Below are 18151 nucleotides of genomic sequence, written 5' to 3'. Positions count from 1 at the left end.
CCTTGGATACTATTCTTTGGAGTTACAGTCATTAAAGGAAATTTATGGTTCAGATTACAATGTTAATGTACATAGAAGCAGATGTCTAAGTCTTTTCCTATAATTTAAAAATATAATATTAATATCCTATTTTATGATATTAATATTGTATTATTAAGGATATTGGGGGAAAATATGATTCAGAAAGAGTATCCATAGTTTCTTATTTAACTAGGTGGTCTACTGTTTATAAACAATATAAAAAATTTCCTGAAATGCATGTGTTCTATTTAATCCTCTTACTCACAGACCTGGTGGACTGCTCTTTGACTTTATTGCTGTTACCTATTCGATGCAGGGGAGAACCTTCCCTCTGACACTCATGTTGTATCTCTAGTGCCTTTCCCAGATTCTGTCCCTAATAAGCAATGTATAAAAGTAGCTTCAATTATTCTCCCTTTGGTAGGCGACCTTGGAAAAACCTTCAGGAGGTTGTGAACTGGTATGCATCATACAGCCTATCTTGTCATGGTTTTGCTCTTTCTCTTTGCCCTTTCCCCTTTTGTCCTGAGGATGTTCTGCCCTTGCACTGTGACTACATCATCTTTTTGCCTCCTATTTTACTTCAGATCTCTGATCCTCTTATTACCAGTACGGTACATGTATTTAAATTATCTCCCATACAGTGCGACAATTTCTAATAAGGGAAAACCAAATATGAAAGCCTGGAGAGTTTTATGCCCAAGCCTGCTCCAAAACAATAGTAATGACATGAGGCAGCACCACATTTATGCCCCTACAAAAACAGTCTTTGTATGTTCAAATTCTTATGCCCTAAGCTATAACACAGTCATATAATACAAACATTGTAGCTGTGGTCTAAAAACACTACTCTGGCAGTCTAGGACACTTAATGGTCTTAATGTTTACCTGAAAAAAGCACATGGTAAGAATAATAGGTAATAACTTTTCCTGATGGCACAAGGGTGAACAGCCTGAGTGAAAATGTCAGAGAAGGAATATAAGCTCAAATCAAAGATTGCTTTGTCCCTGAATCACGGCTCCAGGATAGCCCACTACAAAGAAAGAAAAAAGAAAAAAAAAAAAAAAAGGCAAACAGATCCTATAGGTGGTAAGTCTGGCACTATTTTCGCTGATGTCTGCATTCAATTAGGAAGGAGCAATCTTCATGCAGGGGCTTCCCATGGAAAGCATATCCGAGGAGATTGGTCCATGGTTCAAACCTGCAAGGCTTGTTGACTTCAGTTCTTGTACTATCTATGAGTAAAATGGGTTGCCTTGATGCACTGTGCCTTCCAAGACCACCATTTTATTCTGGCTACTGGGCTGCAAGCCATTATCACTAAATCTTGGTTTGTGTTAATTCTTAGCTCTGCCAAATGAGAGGATGATGAGAACTAAGAGACAGAAAAGTGTCCCAAGTGTATGCTTATGGAAAAGTGTAGCAATGAAAGAAGTGCAGGTAGCACTCTGTTACCCTCCTGGTCTACAACATCTTCTACTGACTTTTCAGGAATCTCTGGAGTGGGTATGGTGTCTGACTATGCAGCAATCTTCAATGTATTTCTTTCCATGATTTTAGTTAGGTATTGTCATGTGGTCCCTTTGCTCCAGAGGATGTGCCTGAGCAGTGCACATACAAGACCATCTACACCTGCTAGTTTGGGGGACATCATTCTTTTGCTGGTGTGCTCCACACAGTTTCAATGTAGGTTCAAGTGCCTATTCTACCATTGTAACATTTTCATTTTAAAGATGAATATTCAAGACAAGATGTCTGCTTATTCACTGTGGGGAATGAAGTATTGCACTGCAGGAATATCTTAAACTGGAATGGGAATTTCTGCTTTCCCTTAAGTGGTCTCCCTGTTAATTTGCACTGATTTGCACATTGCTGGCAATTTTTGGCTGCAGTACCAAGTTTCCTGTCCCTGTAGAAGTTCAATATGTTTCCCTTTGTCTTCTCACACACTACTGAACTCTGGCTTCCCACCCCTGCTCAAACACTTGCTAATGGGGTTGGTTTTGTAAAGGAGTAACCACAGAGTGGGCAAGATCAACTGTTCCGAATGAAAGCAGAATTTCAAATCAATGGGGAGATCAACTTTGCTGTGCTTTCCTTTGGAAAGTAACATTAACTGTTTTTCAGTGATAAGAATCACCTCTATAGTAATAAAGAGCAAGAAAATAATAATCATGAAGATATTAATAAGAGCACTTTTTAAATGTGTGTGTGTTTTGGAGTGAGATGTTTAAACAGCACCTCAAGTTTATCTTAACTATGGTTGATGAAAGTAGTATTTCTCTTTAGTATGAGTGGGTGGTGTTATCTATTAACATAAGTTTGAAATCACACTGCAACATTTAAAGTCTATTTATATGTGAAAGACTAACAAGTAGATGAGTGAATGTAGGTCAGAGGTGAGTTAAAGAAAATGGTAATAATAACATGTGGCTACATGGGCTGGATAAGAAATGTCAGGATTAGGAAAATAAATTGGTGTCCAAGTAGACTGTGGATTCTTGTAGCAGAACAAAATAACAAACATTATGACTGAGCTTTACAGCACTGTGGGCTCCCTGCAAAACCTCATGTTTCATCTCGGAGACATATTCAAATATCTACCACTTATGCTTAATAATGATTTCAGGGCATACCTGATTGAATTGTTTTAAAACAAACAAACAAACAAAAAACAACCCCCCCAAAAAAACAAAACAAAAGCACTTGACCAGATGGTTTTAATGTGTCCAGACACCGTCTCACAAAGGACCATAGATTGTTTCCATAAATGACAATTTAACTGTCAAGATTTAATTAAGAAATGAATATGAACCTTGGGAATAAACAGGATATTCTGTGGGTGTTGGAAAAAGTGGGCAGTCTGATATGACAGGGGCTTAAGAATTGCATCACTGACATAAAATTGTCCTCCCAACAGTGATCAGGGACAGGACTGCTCAAAAAATAAACTACCAACCTCAAAATATTCACCATAAATACAACACATGATATTTTCATATTGTTCTCATTCTTACACATTGTTCATATCAACCACATTACACAGTTGGTTGTTGATTGTATCAACCTGCATATAGCAGTCCTGGAAATGCTGGGAAAAGGACACAGAGCTTATGGAACTATAAAATCATAATTTACCTGTACACTGTTCTGCTACTGTGAAAATTGTATACTTCTGATGCCACAATCCTATTACAAGTGTAGGGAAAGAGGGGCTGCAACAGCAAATTAAGTTATGATTATTATATCTCCTGAAAATATATAACAGGCTTTGTCTGATACAGGGTTTGTTTTTCCTGTACAAAGGAGCTGTCTGAAAGGCAGCAGGGGAATGCTTATTCTTAAATTATAGCAATTTAAATAATATTTGTATAAGTATGCATGTACATATGTGTTATTAATATTAAAAAACCTACTAAAGCTGACATAAAAGTCATGTTTAAATTGAAATTGGAAATAGTGAAGCCTAAAGTATAGCTTGACATCATTCATTAAAGCACTCATACAGATTCAGTATTGTTTCTGCTGTAAACCTAACATGTTAAATCTAATCAGTATTTACTGTACTATATCTGAAGATAATAAGGAGGGTGCATTATCTATTTTAGTAATGCAAGACTCATTTTAGCTGTCAAAAGGTTAGAGTCAAAGATATACAAAAGAAAATCTTCTCTGAGTGAAGTCTAAAGGGACATTTAATTTGTTTCTGTTCCATTACTTCAGAAAAAAAAATATTTTGAAGTGTATAATGAGTCCATGTAAATGGTAATTTTCTGTGGTAATTTCTAAAAGCTTTTTAAATAAAGCTATAATTATTATTTAAACCATAACAATTTTTTTTTTTTTTTTTTTTTTTTTTTTTTTGTGTCAGTGTTAAATTACCTCTGTGAAGTTGTGACAGACTTGTGCTTGAAATATTAAATATATATAATTTTCAGGGCTGTAACTGTATTGGCTGGTCCCAGATATTTATTATAGGGAAGGCAAATCCTAAGTTTCATAAAGTTCATGAATTTTAATTTCCACTCCTGATTTGATTATTTGAAGATAAGTCACTTCATTTAGATCTGTTTAGAGATGAAATGTGCAAGCAAAATCCTCTACTCTGCTTTTTGCACTCAACATAATGCATATTCAGCTTACAAGGCCCAAAGTAACAAATTCTTGCTTTAGCTATGCAAGATAAATTAGAGAAATTCTACTGGAAGCAGTGAAAGTATCTGCAAGCACATTTTTAATAACCCAGGCCATGTCCTATTGCAGAATTCATGAGGCTATGCAGTTATTAAAACTGCAGTATTCATTGCCACAGGATACTGAAGCAGTCAACAATATAAATAGATTGGAAAAGGATGGTGACAGATTCATGGAAAAAACACCAACACTGGTATTGAACATGATGACTCTATATGTAACCTCCATCTCAGGAACTTTAAAGCCATTTTCAACAGGACTGTCCCAACGTGGCTGTATTAGAAGCTGTCACTAAGGTCTGACCCAGTACCAGCATACTTGTTGGGTGTCAATGAAAGGAGCCCATATATTGACATGGAAGATTGATTGATTTTTTTTTTTTTTATTTTTTTTTCAAGTTCATTCACAGTAGTAGAATATAAAAGACTTAACAGACTTAATGTTCTGTTTAGTGTTGTAGGATCCCTGCATTCAAGCTGGAAAGCTTTTGCCAGATGGTTAATAGCCTGAAAGTATGCTTTTAGCCTTGGAAAACCAAGCTTAAAAGTTTTCCTCTCCCTAGTTGATTTGTTCTGCAGCAAACAAATGGTGTAGTTTGGGATGATGACAGACTGAATTCAGTGTCATTGTCTTAATTATGGAGATGAAAAGCATAGTTGCAGCTGAGAACTCAGAAATATCACCTGCAAGTTGTAGTCACACAGCTGTGAAAAAAGTAGCAATTTCCTATTTAGTGATGGTTTTGTAGCATGGATAGTCAGTGGCCTCAGGCATTTCAATCCTTCAGCATCATTGTTTGTTTCACTTGTCTCTGCTTTAAGTTTTGCCTTTCTTCAGTTGAGAATAGGTGAGAGGGAGAGTCATCATAAAATTATAACACTGTTGCACCAGAGCTCACACCACACTGAGGTATAAAAGCTGTCACTTAACCAAAGTCACTGTGTGTGTGCACATTGTGAGTGAATAACTGAATGAGAGATGACAGTCAGCAACTTAGCTTAGCACTTAAGTTGAGTTCAAGGTACAAAAAGTCTAAAAAAAAACACACACACACACACACACAAAAAAAAACACTAAAATCTAAATTCTTAAAAATCTAAAAATCTAAAATCTAAAATGTTTTGAGTTTTCATTTAGGTCTTAACATAAGCTCAGGTACATGGATACTTCCTAATATTCTGCAGAATTATCAGTTTATCTTACAAAAGGGAAAGTCACAAACTATGGCATTTTTTCCACAGGTGAAATATGTAAGATATCAAGGAATATGTTTCCAGTATTTTGCAGATCAGAAGGCTAACTTCCTTGAAGTAGTTATGGCTATATTTTATGCTTCTAATAGGCTGTGCACGTTTGTGCTTACAATGCAAGTGACTGCAATCCAGATACCAGAACCTGCAGCTGCAGCAAGACACCAAAACCCCAAACAAAGCTCTTACAAGCCCTCCTATTCTGGAGGTTGCAAACAAAATGTAGAGAGCATGGTGTTTTCAAATGCATGCAAAGTTGTTCCCTATGTGTCCCCCAGATATCTGGTAAATCTATCATTGCAACTGGAAAAATCCTTTGGAACTACTGGGATGGAAAGACAAGGGAAAGCTGGAAAGGCTGTAAAATAAGTGTCACCCTGGTGGTTTGAAGTGAGGCAAAAAAGAGAAGTCACTCGGATAGAGATAGGGATTTTCATGTGCAGTTTTAGTCACAGTTATGATAGTAGCTACCGCTGAAGTTTTCTATTAGTGTGGTTTAATGTACATTCAGGCTAAGACTGTTAGCAGTGCATTGTGCTGGCCCATCTGCTTTTCAGACTGAAGTGAGTTTGTTCTTAGTAAAGGTGACAGTCATTCTCTTTTCAAAGGCCTTGAAGCCATAACCAGCTTCGTGTCCTTACGTATAACAAAAGAACTCCTGGGTACAGGAAGTATGTATAAGATAAAATTGATGTTTGCTGAAGTATTTTTTAGGGATGAAAGTTTACAACTTAAGGTGCATTAAGATGGAAGGCAGATGTAAACTATGAAATCACTACAGAAGTGGATTTTAATTGCCTGATATAACCGAACAAGTTTCTGAAGGGTTTTAAACTGTTAAAATTTTGTCAAGCTAAGCAGTACCACAATTATTTTCAAAAATATGTTTTCCAAAGCATTCATTTTTCCTATTTATACTGAAATCTCTTTAGCAAAGGGACCATTTACTACCGTATGTTTGTTCAGTACAAGACGGGTATCTAGGCATGATTACAATAACACAATTAAGGACAAATAACCACTCCAGGATAATTCTATACAGTGTAGTAGATAGACATTTGTATTCATGCTCTTGTACCTCAGATATAGTCATGACTTATGCAGTACAGCAATTCATTAAGCCACTGGTTAGAATCACTGAGTTACACTGAATAAAATCCCAACTTTGAATGCTTATCTGCCGAGCCTTTCAAAAGAAAATTTGCTGAGCTTTGCTGTACTAACTGTTTCTACAATAACAGACTTTATTTTAATTCAACTAGACATATTTAGGTGATGACTACTGTGTTCAAAGAAGGACACAGATTTATCAAAAATATGGTGATTAAAATTACTTTCAGAAACACATTTTAAAACTGTGGACAATTTTCCCCATTTATTTATGAAAGTATTTATTTTATCAAAATATCGATAACTTTTCTTCCATTAGCTCCAAGTGTAATTGACCCTATTCATTTGTAGCTAAAATTGTCCTCTCTGGAGTCCACTGACTGAAACAGAATTACAATTCATGAAGGTTCAGCTGATGTAATCTACCTCAGCTATAACCTGAAGAAGTAACATAATTCTTACAATACATGATAATAGAAGCAATTGGCAGAGGTCAGCTTTTCAGATATCTTGTAAAAATGTAATTAGGTTTAATCTTCTGATAGGTCTTCTTCTGCCTCAATGTCTGTACCAAATTTGGGGATTTTCTAATTGAAGTGCACATCTACGTGACTTTGTTAACTTCAAGTTATAAGGTTCCAGTATAATTAAAATAACCTCAAAGTCAAATTTAACATGTAGGATTTTTGCTAAACTTTTTGAATGAACTCTATAGTATGATAGCAAAACACATTTTAAATGATCAGTTCTCCTGAATAAAACACCACCCTCCCCACCTCCCCCCAAACAAACAAACAAACAAAAAAAAAGATGCTAATGTGTCCAGGCTATTATTTTACATTAGTGAGGGCAAAGGATATGTCAAAATGAGGCCTTTCTATACATAATTCCTATCTGCATTGCAGTTTTCCATTTCTAAATCCTAACTTTTTTAGAATGACTCTGTTAAGCTCACATCACTTTGTTAAATCACATGATAACTCCTTGTAAAGCTGTCAAAAACTAGATCAGTGTATATATATATATATATATATATATATATAAAATGCAGATGCAGAGGTCAGAGAAGAAGATAGTTGGCAAGAAAGTTGAAATGAATTCTAGTTTAATGCTGAGGAAAAATATATGCATACCAGCATTGTTGCTGTCTACAGACTCAAAAAAATATTTTAGTTCAGCTATCTACAATTAGAGAAATGATAACATTTACATGATGACTTACTGTAAAAGCATCAATTTAGTTACCTTTCAGTTTGACAGACTGCTATAAAACAGAAAGATGTCCAGCAAGGAAGTGTGCAGAGACAAAATTGGCACAAGCTGTGTATCAGATATGAATCAGTTATATAGTGAGATGATAAGCTTATGCCTGTGTTTTACTGGAGGTGCTTGTATTTGCTAACAGGGAAGTGAAGTATTTCATGACCTTGAGGTAGCAGAGCATACTTGTTTCCTTTATGTGGTTAGCAATATGTGAGCGTGATAGACTGACACTTAAAATCTGCATTATATTGCCATTTGGAAAGGATATGGGACCAGAGAGATGTCTTGCATATTTCAGAAGATTTTGCGAGCCCAAAAGACTTTCTAACTTCATAAGTATTCAGGGTGCACTACTATGGATCCCAGCCTTAGAGCAATCTCTGTAACCTCTGTGGCATTGCAAAGGTCACTGGATTGAGGTGTCTGCTGGGAGCCTGTGTAGTAAAGAACATGCCAGCTCTGAATACCTAAGGGTTAAGCATCGTGGAGTACCACAGATGTTAAACTCCATGAGATATCCTCAGCTGAGGTACAGATGAACTTGTATCATGTCTGTATATTGTCCAGCAACAGCCTGAAGGATGCTCTAACCGCTATTCCGAAAAGTTCAGGGTTTTCAGTAAATTAGTTGCGTTGTTTTCAGCTGAGAGAAAAAACAAACAAACAACAACAACAACAAAACCCTACAAAGCACACACCTGTAAGATTCAAAACTGAAGATAAAAAAATATAATTATGACAGCTTATTGTCGGATGTGTATGTCCTAGCGAAGAGCTTATTTATCATGTGTTGTTATGGACCATTCAGCCTAGGTAATAATGAACACCTCATAAGATCCCAAACAATAATAATAATAATAACAAAAATTGAATTTATTCAAAGACAAATAGATTGTGAATATTTACATGGTTAACAAAAGAGGAACTGACATAACATAAGCCTACCTGATATTGAAAGATGTTAGTGCTTAATGCATTGAAGAACAGGTTCAGGAGTAGTGAGTCTTTTTGGAATACTTCTGATGTAATGTATTCAAGAGACAAAGACTTACCAGCTAACTGCTATGTATAGAGCTAGCTTCAGTTTTGACCTTATTGAGGTTTAAGAAATGTATACAGATATGTTAGTCTACAAATATGCTAGCAATTACAATGATAAATGCTGGTAAGTGCCTTTCTCCTTCTTGCCAAAAACTTACTCAAAATCTTTTATCAAAATGTACAATTGAGTTCATTGGTTGTTGCATTTTGATTTGTATCTACTGCCAAAACAGTGCATCTTTCAGATAAGATTTTCATGTGTTACTTTTAATAATAATGTTTAAAACTAAAAGACTGCTTTCACCACAATAACGAAGCAGAAAAGCCAAGAAAATAGGTGTGTGTCTTAGCACTGAAATTCATTAAAATAAGAAAAATCTATGAAACAATGATAATGAGAAACATTGGAGTCTCAGAGTGGACAATATGGAAAACAGAGATTGCTTTTATGGCTTGCTGCATGGGGAGTCTCTTTTATTCTTTTTCATATCTTTCTCTCTCCCTTCCCCATTATCCCCTCTCTGCACCCCCTTTTTTAGATCTAAAGAATAAAAGAAAATTAAGGTAACTCAGTTACTTTTTCACTGCCATAGACATACAGGATTTTAGTAGGGCAAAAGCAAGGTCTGGTGGAAATATAAGGAATAATACTTTATCTTGTTTATGTAAAGATTAGTATTAATTATTACCTTTATTCCAGTGCTAAGAAACAAATAATTATTTAGTAATGACTAACACCAAAACCTAAAGAAGGCAATTTGTTGTAATCAAGATATTCAGGTTTCTAATGGCCTCTATTTAATTTTCAGATTGTGTATGTGTTATCTGTATTCATCTTAGAAATAAGTTGTCCTTATAAAACCTGTTTTTAAAAGAAATGTTCAATGAGGTGCAGTCTTTGTTTTTCTCATTAAAGTATTTTTACCTTCTCCAGAATATAATGAATTTGCATAGCAAATACTACTGAGACAAATGCTTGCCTTTCAATTGCATTTCCTTTTCTTGCATTGCTTATATTATTTCTTTTCTTCAGCAAAGCAGCCCAGTATTAAAAAGTGCCACCAACGTGATCTACATGATACTATTGTTTAGTATCTATATGATACTAGGTTAGATACTAGTATCGATATGATACTTTTCTGCATGTCTGCAGCATTGTGCTGATTTTCTTGACAGACTGTGGGATGTTAAGAATACAGAGGGATTGCAGGGGAAGCTGATACACTGCACACATCTAACCACAGACAAGTTTTATAATTCTGATATCCATCTCCATTGAATTCTGTTGACTATGGAAAGACGAAAGGCTCTGCCTGGGACAGAGTCCTTTTGCTGTTGGAGCACAGATGGTATGAAAGTGCTTTATGCGACATAAACTGTTACAAAACATTCGGTGCAGTAAAATGCATTGCTGAGACTTGTCTTCTTTAAGCTGCTACTCTGTCACGGTCTTTTGCAAACTAGCATACAACCAGCTAGCTCACTTTCATCATAAAAAAGAAAGGGGGGGAAGCATCCTATTTATTCGTTTATTCTTCCCTTCCATTATCTCCCATCAGATAGTTTCTCTCTATAATATCACCTCAGGTATCATAGTAGAAACACTGAATAGACAGAATTTCTCTTGTACTAGATATAAAAAGAGACGAGTAGTAAGGAAGAAAGTACATTCTAAAAAAAAAAAAACGTAGGAGAAAAGGAAAGAGAACCTTTCAGAGCAAACATTCATCACACTTGGGTCTGCTGAACTTTCTGGATACTGTATGAAACACCTCCTTTCCCATGTTACAGTCAGAGCTGTCCCAAAAGGTTTTAATACCTACAGTTGGTTTGGATGCTGCTAACTTTCATAGCTTAAGAGACCAGTGTTTTGCACAGTCTGGTAGGCAACTCATAGGCTAAAACTCTGTTAGAGACAAAGAGCATCAACTACCTTGCTGTTTTCCTGACACTTTGATGATAATTCTACCTTCTACCTGTAATGTTTTTCTCTTGATTTATGATTTGTGTGCTCTTTAGTCCTTGTTTTAAAAGATAAATTAATGAGGTCACAGATCAGAAAAACATCGGAAAGTAGCATAGAATCATCTAGGCTGGAAAAAACTTCTAAGATTATCAATCCCAACCATCAACCCAGCATGGCCAAGTCTACCACTAAACCATGTTCCTAAGCATCACAGCTACACTTCTCTTATTGGTTCATCCATCTTTGAATTTGGCAGTTGGAGCAACTGCTGCTCAAGGGAAAGTCCTGCTTAGAAGGATAAAATCATACAAGTTTGGGAACTTTTTCTTTCTCTGTGCATTCTTCATGGTGGCTGGAAGGGCTTGTAAAGGCTGAAAATGGTCTGTATTGTGACAAAACTTTCACTAAAATCTGTATGTTTAATTAAGATTAGCATGTATCAGTTAGAAGCCTTTCTTATTTTTTGTTAATTTTACAGTTATCCACAGTGACACTTTTTTAATTGTTCTATTATTACAAGCACAACAACTTTCTTTGCCTCTTTTTCTGTGAATAATAAATTTAAAGAGCACCTTGACTAATCTTTCATACACCCAGGCCATAGACAGAGCCCTGAGATGTCGGGACTCTAAACTTCTGTAGATAAAAGTGAGGGTAAGGAGTGCCGAACATCTGAAAATGTCAGGCTTGTCTGTAGCGTCTGTTTCTTCTTCTATCAAAAAAGTAATGAGAGAAAATATCCTGAGAAGGATTTATTAGAATGTCGAATAGTTGAGCATTTCTTTTTTCCCTCTGAGCATATGCAATTTTCAGGTACACTTATGAGTGATCATACTTAATATGCATTTGTTCACAATTGATTGCTGAAGATTTTAATTTGTCTCTTGTTCCTTTTTTATCCAGACATATCAATATTAAGTGACAGTATTGTCTCCTGGCACAGTTGCAGGAAGTTTTACCCTTCTGTTTTTAAATGCTGTTGTATGTAAGCCAATTTAAGGTGTTTTGTGAATTGGTATCATTAAGCTATTGCATTTTAACTGTTAGGGAAAACAAGGATTTGGGGATTTCATTGTTGTTGTTGTAGGGAAGCTACATTTATGTATTATGGGAAAGGTCACTTTGAAAAACTGTACATAACAAAAACAAGCATGCAGTGGCATGAAATGACCACTGGACAGCACAAAAGTGAGAAAAATCTCACAACACATCTTCACGATGAGCTACCATCGAAAGATTTTAGGGTTCATCTAGGCAAAGAGATCTTTAGTTAAGCAAAATAATGAGTGCTGCTGTGCTTTTCATAGTCAAAACGTCCTACAAAAGTTAAGCCTTTAAAATACATCTGTGAAGTGAAGCGTTATACTACTACCACTTTTTTTTTTTTCTTTTCTTTTTTTTTTTTTCTTTCCCTTTGTTGAATATTTAAATGCCCAAGGTTGCAGAGAAGGTTGGTTAGATCTAGGACTACAGACTGCAAGCTTCTCCCGCAGTGCCTGAACTCAGACTGCACTAGATGTTCTTCACTTATTTATAGTCCTCCCTCCATTGGTCACCACCTTCCTTTTCTCAAACTGATTGTCTTTTTTAACTTCTCCCTATCAGGTCTACAGCTTTCTGTTGCACTGAGTGTGCTGACATTGACCAGTTAAGGCTGCCATAAGGCTATATGTCAACCCTTACCGGGCAACATTTACCTCTTCAGACCCCTTTCTCTCCTGCATTATCCTACAGAAAGATCAATATAAGAGCTCAGAAAAACTCTCTATTGAACATGCTTTACAGCGCCTTGATGGAAGATCCAATTAAACAACTTTGATCACCTTTAAATTAAGTATAGCCCTCATGAGAGAGCCCCCATAGAACCTCTACATATGAAGATGGAAAGTGACTCACCATTTCCAATGTTTGCATTAACCTTGGTAAGACAGCCTCTATGCCAGGAGGCCCGGGGAGGGGAGTGGAAGTAGGAATTGCATTACCCTTAGCAATACTGGATACTGCCAAATACCTGTGAGAAAGCAAAATGGCATAAGTATAGACTTCATAAGTGACAGTGAGAGAGATCTCTACTTCAGAGGAAGAAAATAATCTTTCAGAAGTGTTAAACTGTAATTTGCAGGATTTCTTCAACTAACTGGTGATGATTTTTTAAAAGCTTATAGGTTAGTGTCAGGAAAACCCCACAGAGCTCATATAGCAACATAGCTGGTAATATCTGAAGTTCTTTTTAATGAGCTAATGACTAGTAAAAACCTTGTTATTCCAGAAATCAGCTCCACTTGAGGAGCTCAAGAAATTGAAGAAAAATGACTTGACTTAGTTTTAGTTAAGAGGTTGGTTTAATTGTGAATATAAGATATTTAAAAGGCTAATGTGCTTGAAATGGAGCGGATGTCAAAGGTAGTTTTTATTTCAAAGTAGAAGACCAGTCAACGAGGCAAAAGAACAAAATAAAAGGAAAAAAAAAAAAAAAGGAAACTAATATTTTTTTCAGACATTATCAAATAAGATGGTAATTTATCCATAATATAAATCTTCTAATGCTTGACCATGACTTGGTACTAGATGAGTTCCCACAGCACAAAGCTCTCTGGGGCAGCTTATAAGGATGGTTACAGTCCTGTTTGTTGTACCATCTTCATGATGTTATAGCTTAGGCCAGTCTAGGCAATAGCATTGTTTCCTGAGGTTGTCAGTGCAACTTTGGGAAATATGGGTTTCATTATTGCTAAAGAAAAGGCAGTGGCCTCATGACATAAGGGAAGGTTCCCAACAAATCGTGAAATATAACATCGGTCTAGTATGTGTTGAAATATCATGGAAAAGTAAAAGATATTTGTTTTTGTTTGTTTGTTTGTTTGTTTTTTGTTTTAATCTATGCTACTGGTAGATGCATTAACTTTCAAAATGTAACTTATTGGCTGTAATAATAGAGTTTAATTACTAAAATGAGTGCCTGTGCTTTTCGCCTTTTCCCTCATTCTTGGCATACAGATTTCTCTATCTCTAAGCAAGGCCAGGAAGCTGAGAAGATGGAGTGGCCAGTATGAGCTACTATGGGAAGAAGAGTGCTCAAGTGCAGTTCTAAAGAGAGTAATGATGTACTTGACTGTTTCTCATTGAACATCTGACAGATGATCAGAAACGACTGATCAAGACAGAAGCAAAGTAGTCCTCCTGCCTGTTTTTGCTTGAAAGTTGTTAGTGTAAGCATTATCTGAATCCTTTTTCCTTCATTGCATTGCATTGGGTGTGGCAAAACTACATTCTGTATAAGAATGTAAAAGTCTACTAGACCTGGGATAATTTTAGGGGTATCTTATAATACTCAAAAGGGTTTCTGTCTTTCAGATACTGTCCTAAGAAGTAGGAATGGAAGATGACTTCTAGTTCCTGTTTGAGACCTTACATGCAGGGTTTCGTTCCAAGTTAAGAAATTATAGTTAACAGAAAGTAGAGGTTGCACTTAGATACCTTGCAGATTCTTTGTTTGTTTTCCCAGAGAAATAGAAGGCTCTGTTCTTTGCCAAACTCTAGTGGTTTTTGTGCCAGCCTCCATTTTTTCAGCTAGCTGGCTCTTTGCACTCAAACCCTTACCAAAATTGCTCCCCTTTTCTCTCCTGAACCTGTAATGCAAAAAGCAATATTTTAAAAAATATGTGCACTTAGCAGTTGAGAATTTCACAGCTGGCCCACCACCCACTGGACATAATTCTGGCCCAAATGAGGAATGCATGTCCTCTGAAGCGAAACTTGAAGCCATGTGTCCCCTTCAAATCAATGTTTGCACTTGTTATCTAGACATTCCTGGGAAGGCAGAGCTACAAGCTGTCTACCAGGTCTTGCTAAGACCTTTTCTGTAGGAGAGAGGAGAAGGTGGATGTGGGAATCCTTGTTAGTGATAGAGTAATATGAATGTAGCTGTTTTATCTTCCATCATTCTGGCTTAATTAAAATGTTAAGTACCCCGGGATAACGACCTAGAGGTTCAGCATGTATACTGAACAAATCTCTCCTAGCAGAATTCTACCTAGCCAGAAAGTATAGTCTACATGGGATTATGATTTCTTCTAGCTTTCTAGAAGAAGAAACAGCTGAAGAAATAAGTTATGTTCAAATAGTAGCTGAGGCTATCTTTGGAATAGTGATTCCTATAAACTGATAATGGAGAGGAAGACTTTACTGCATAAATCAGGACTTCTGGGGCCATTGATAAGTAGTTTAAGTAGTTTACAACCAGAGTAATTTTTTTTTTATTTTTATTTATTTATTTTTTTTCATAGCAGAACATCCCCATGCACAGGGAAAAAAAAAACAAACAAACAAAAAAAAAAAACAGGACATTGCCCCAAATTGTATGAATTAACTGTTTCATTTAATAAACAGATGCCAAGCTTTTAACTGATGAGTGGGGTTGTCTTGTACATACCAGGACTTAATATTTATAATCATAGACCTATGTTTTACCCAATATAAAAACATTTCACATCTGCTCAAAATGCCAATGATCTCAATTTATGCATAGCGGCAACTGCTTTTAAGGAGGTAGATCCTGCAACAGAAGTAATTCTGGACCTGGCTTCATCTCTGAAGCATATTCATTACTTCTATTGCTTTTCAAAATTCACAATTCTTTTGCTTCAGGTCTGAATGTTTATTACCTCTTGTTGAAGTCTACCTGTAACCAAAAAGCAGAGCTATCAATTCCAACTCTTTTGTCCTAGTAATGGCATTGATATTATGAGGGCTTTGATCTTGTGAAAAACAATAGAAAAAGTCCTCTGAAATGCGTGGATTATTTATTTATTTATTTATTTGTGTGTGTGTATGGTTAAAAATAGCATCTGCAATAATTCCATGACAAAACTAAAAGTTTTTATTCTTTCTTATTCTGTGGAGGATGCTAAATCTGACTTTTAAAATAAAGACAAGATGTGCTAAGATAATTATTGGAAAAAATCAGTTTTACATGAATTTGACAGCTGTTTTTAAAGCTCAACTGGCAGCACCATTTGTTATAGTACAGAAGACCTAGGTTCAAAATCACACATGAGGTTTTGTATTCTCAAAAGTCAGCAGACACTGGAGGTAGCATAACAAAAATGACAGTCTTAGTGCAAAAAGAAACAGAAATCAATCTGTGATCTTGAGCTGTTTGTTTTCCCTGTATAAAAGGGGCAAGGACTTAGAAGTAGATAATATGTCCCAAAATGGCTTGATGTCCATAGCTGGATGGGAACTCTTTTACTCCAAATTTAGTGACTGTATTGGATATGCCAGAAAATGATGGATCAGTACAGTTGTATAAATCCCAAACACAGAAGTATAGCTTTTCAAAAACAACTTACAAAGCAGCCTTCCAGGAGAAGAAAAAGTCCACAGTAATGACAGCACACTGACAGTACAATAAAGAGGATTTTTTTATTCTAACTGCAGGGGTTGACAATGACCAGAGGGCAAATGCATAAAATAGGAAAGAAGAGCCTATGCTCAAATGTCATAAACTCCCTGCCTCAATTGAAAGAAAAATAAATGTTCCCAAAATGTGTTTACTTTGTATAGGCATAATAATAATAAAATGATAATTTATCTGACCACAGTAAGTATTTCTGAGCTTGAAGCTGAGGATCTGATGCTACATGACATTATCTGTGTATAAATAAATCCTTTTCAAATGTTAATTGCCATAAAAATAAATGAAACCTTTGACATCTGATGATGAGAAAAATTGCAGCAAAAATGAAAATGCCCAGTGAATGAAGGGTTAAGTGGGTAGATGGTCATCTTTGTGAGCAATTTCTGTTGACAGTTTTTAGGCTGTACAATTCAATTGTACAGCAAAGCCGATTATTAACTATTTCTTTTATTACTGAAAAAGAATGATAACAACTCCCAGGGATGACTATTTCTATATGAAATGAGATTTGCAGGCATAAATTGCATCCTCAAAGCAGATCTCAATCTAATCTCAATATTTATTGAGATATTCGAATCTCAATATTTAATTCTAAACAAACCTTCCTTCAAAACTTTTATTACTTTTTTTACTTTTTTTTTTTTTTTTTTTTTTTCTCAGTTCTTCCTCTTATGCTATCAAATGCTTATGTTAGAAAGAAGGATTATTGTCTGGAGTTTTTCTTCCCCAGATATTTCCCATGTGTAGCTACAATCCTCAAATGGCTTGTATAAAGAGGATTAGAACATGTCATCACTAATTGCAGATGAGAATTTAAAGCAGGGATGGGCAGGAGAAGCAGAAAGATAAGGTTGCCCCACCTGTCTTCATTTGTATGGCATGAATGTTTTCCTTCTGCCTCTGCTGCTCCAGAAAGTTAGCCTGGCTTCCACATCTGTCATTATCTTATGGCAAAAGAAAACAGATCTTTGTTGAACATACTGAAAAGCTAAATTTTCTATTGAACATCATTCCCAAAGAAAAATTTCTGCCATGAGGTCTACACAGAGTTAGTTGGTTCATGAAACCACAAGAAAAGGTGAAGATATAAATAAATAATAATAATTTCTGATGTAAAAAAAAGCCAGGTTGTAATTGTGGAATTATATTTTCCTGCTCCACCACATTTTTTTTTGTTTGTTTATGTCACTTTGCAGTGCTGTTGTTGATCTTTACATATTTCATAGGAGTACATCCTATGAGTATGGAAGTAGGAATGGTAATAAATACTAGACCCAATCATCTGCAAATATTACTGTTATTTAATGTCAACAACGGGTTGTAATTTAATTAATATATTTAAAGAATTACATAAATAGCAATAGAACAAAATTATGTCAGCTTGCATTTCCCTTTGTTCTGCTTCAAGACGAATCAATTATGAAACACAAATCAAAGTAATAGATACACATTTAAAACAATTTTGGGTCCCAGACATTAATTAACCATGACTGAGAGAACTTTCTCTCATAAAGATAAATGTTATATAATAAAGAACCTAAAAGCTCACATGTAAAGCCATGGACTACTTGGAAGGACACTTTATATCTTTTTATTAACCTTAACATTCCTTGATGGGTTGAAGTCTAATGAGTTAAGGCAAAATAAGCAAGACCAAGTAGTCAGAGTTGCTTTGCTGTTCTCTGAATGGATCATTCCTCAGTAAACTGCATACACAGAGGAAAGAAGTTAATTCCCTTTAATTTACTTTAAAAAGGATTTTTTATTTTTTTTTTTTGTTCAAAGCCTGCTTTCTTCAGACTTTGCAATGAGACAAAAAAGTGACTCAGCAGTTTCAAAATATGGCAGGACTGAGCCTGGGGAATTTAATTATCTTCAGACATTTA

General features: G+C 35.6%; 1 protein-coding gene and 1 long non-coding RNA gene across 3 annotated transcripts in view; one reads left to right on the top strand and one right to left on the bottom strand.

Annotated features, from left to right (window-relative positions):
* Nucleotides 1-18151, bottom strand: part of HTR1F (5-hydroxytryptamine receptor 1F) — a 116111-nt gene that overhangs the window by 49828 nt on the left and 48132 nt on the right. The window contains exon 2 of one of the 2 annotated variants that reach the window (XM_068691531.1): nucleotides 12743-12857. The exons of the other annotated variant lie outside the window; for it this stretch is intronic. The gene's annotated coding sequence lies outside the window, so the exon portion shown is untranslated. The remainder of the gene's footprint in view (nucleotides 1-12742; nucleotides 12858-18151) is intronic. 2 annotated transcript variants of the gene reach the window in all.
* The window catches only part of LOC137860837 (uncharacterized), a 104590-nt gene that overhangs the window by 41698 nt on the left and 44741 nt on the right, over nucleotides 1-18151 (top strand). The window lies entirely within an intron of this gene.

Source organism: Anas acuta, chromosome 1, assembly GCF_963932015.1.
Source record: "Anas acuta chromosome 1, bAnaAcu1.1, whole genome shotgun sequence".
Classification (NCBI taxonomy): domain Eukaryota; kingdom Metazoa; phylum Chordata; class Aves; order Anseriformes; family Anatidae; genus Anas; species Anas acuta.
This window is presented reverse-complemented; position numbering and strand designations above follow the sequence as displayed.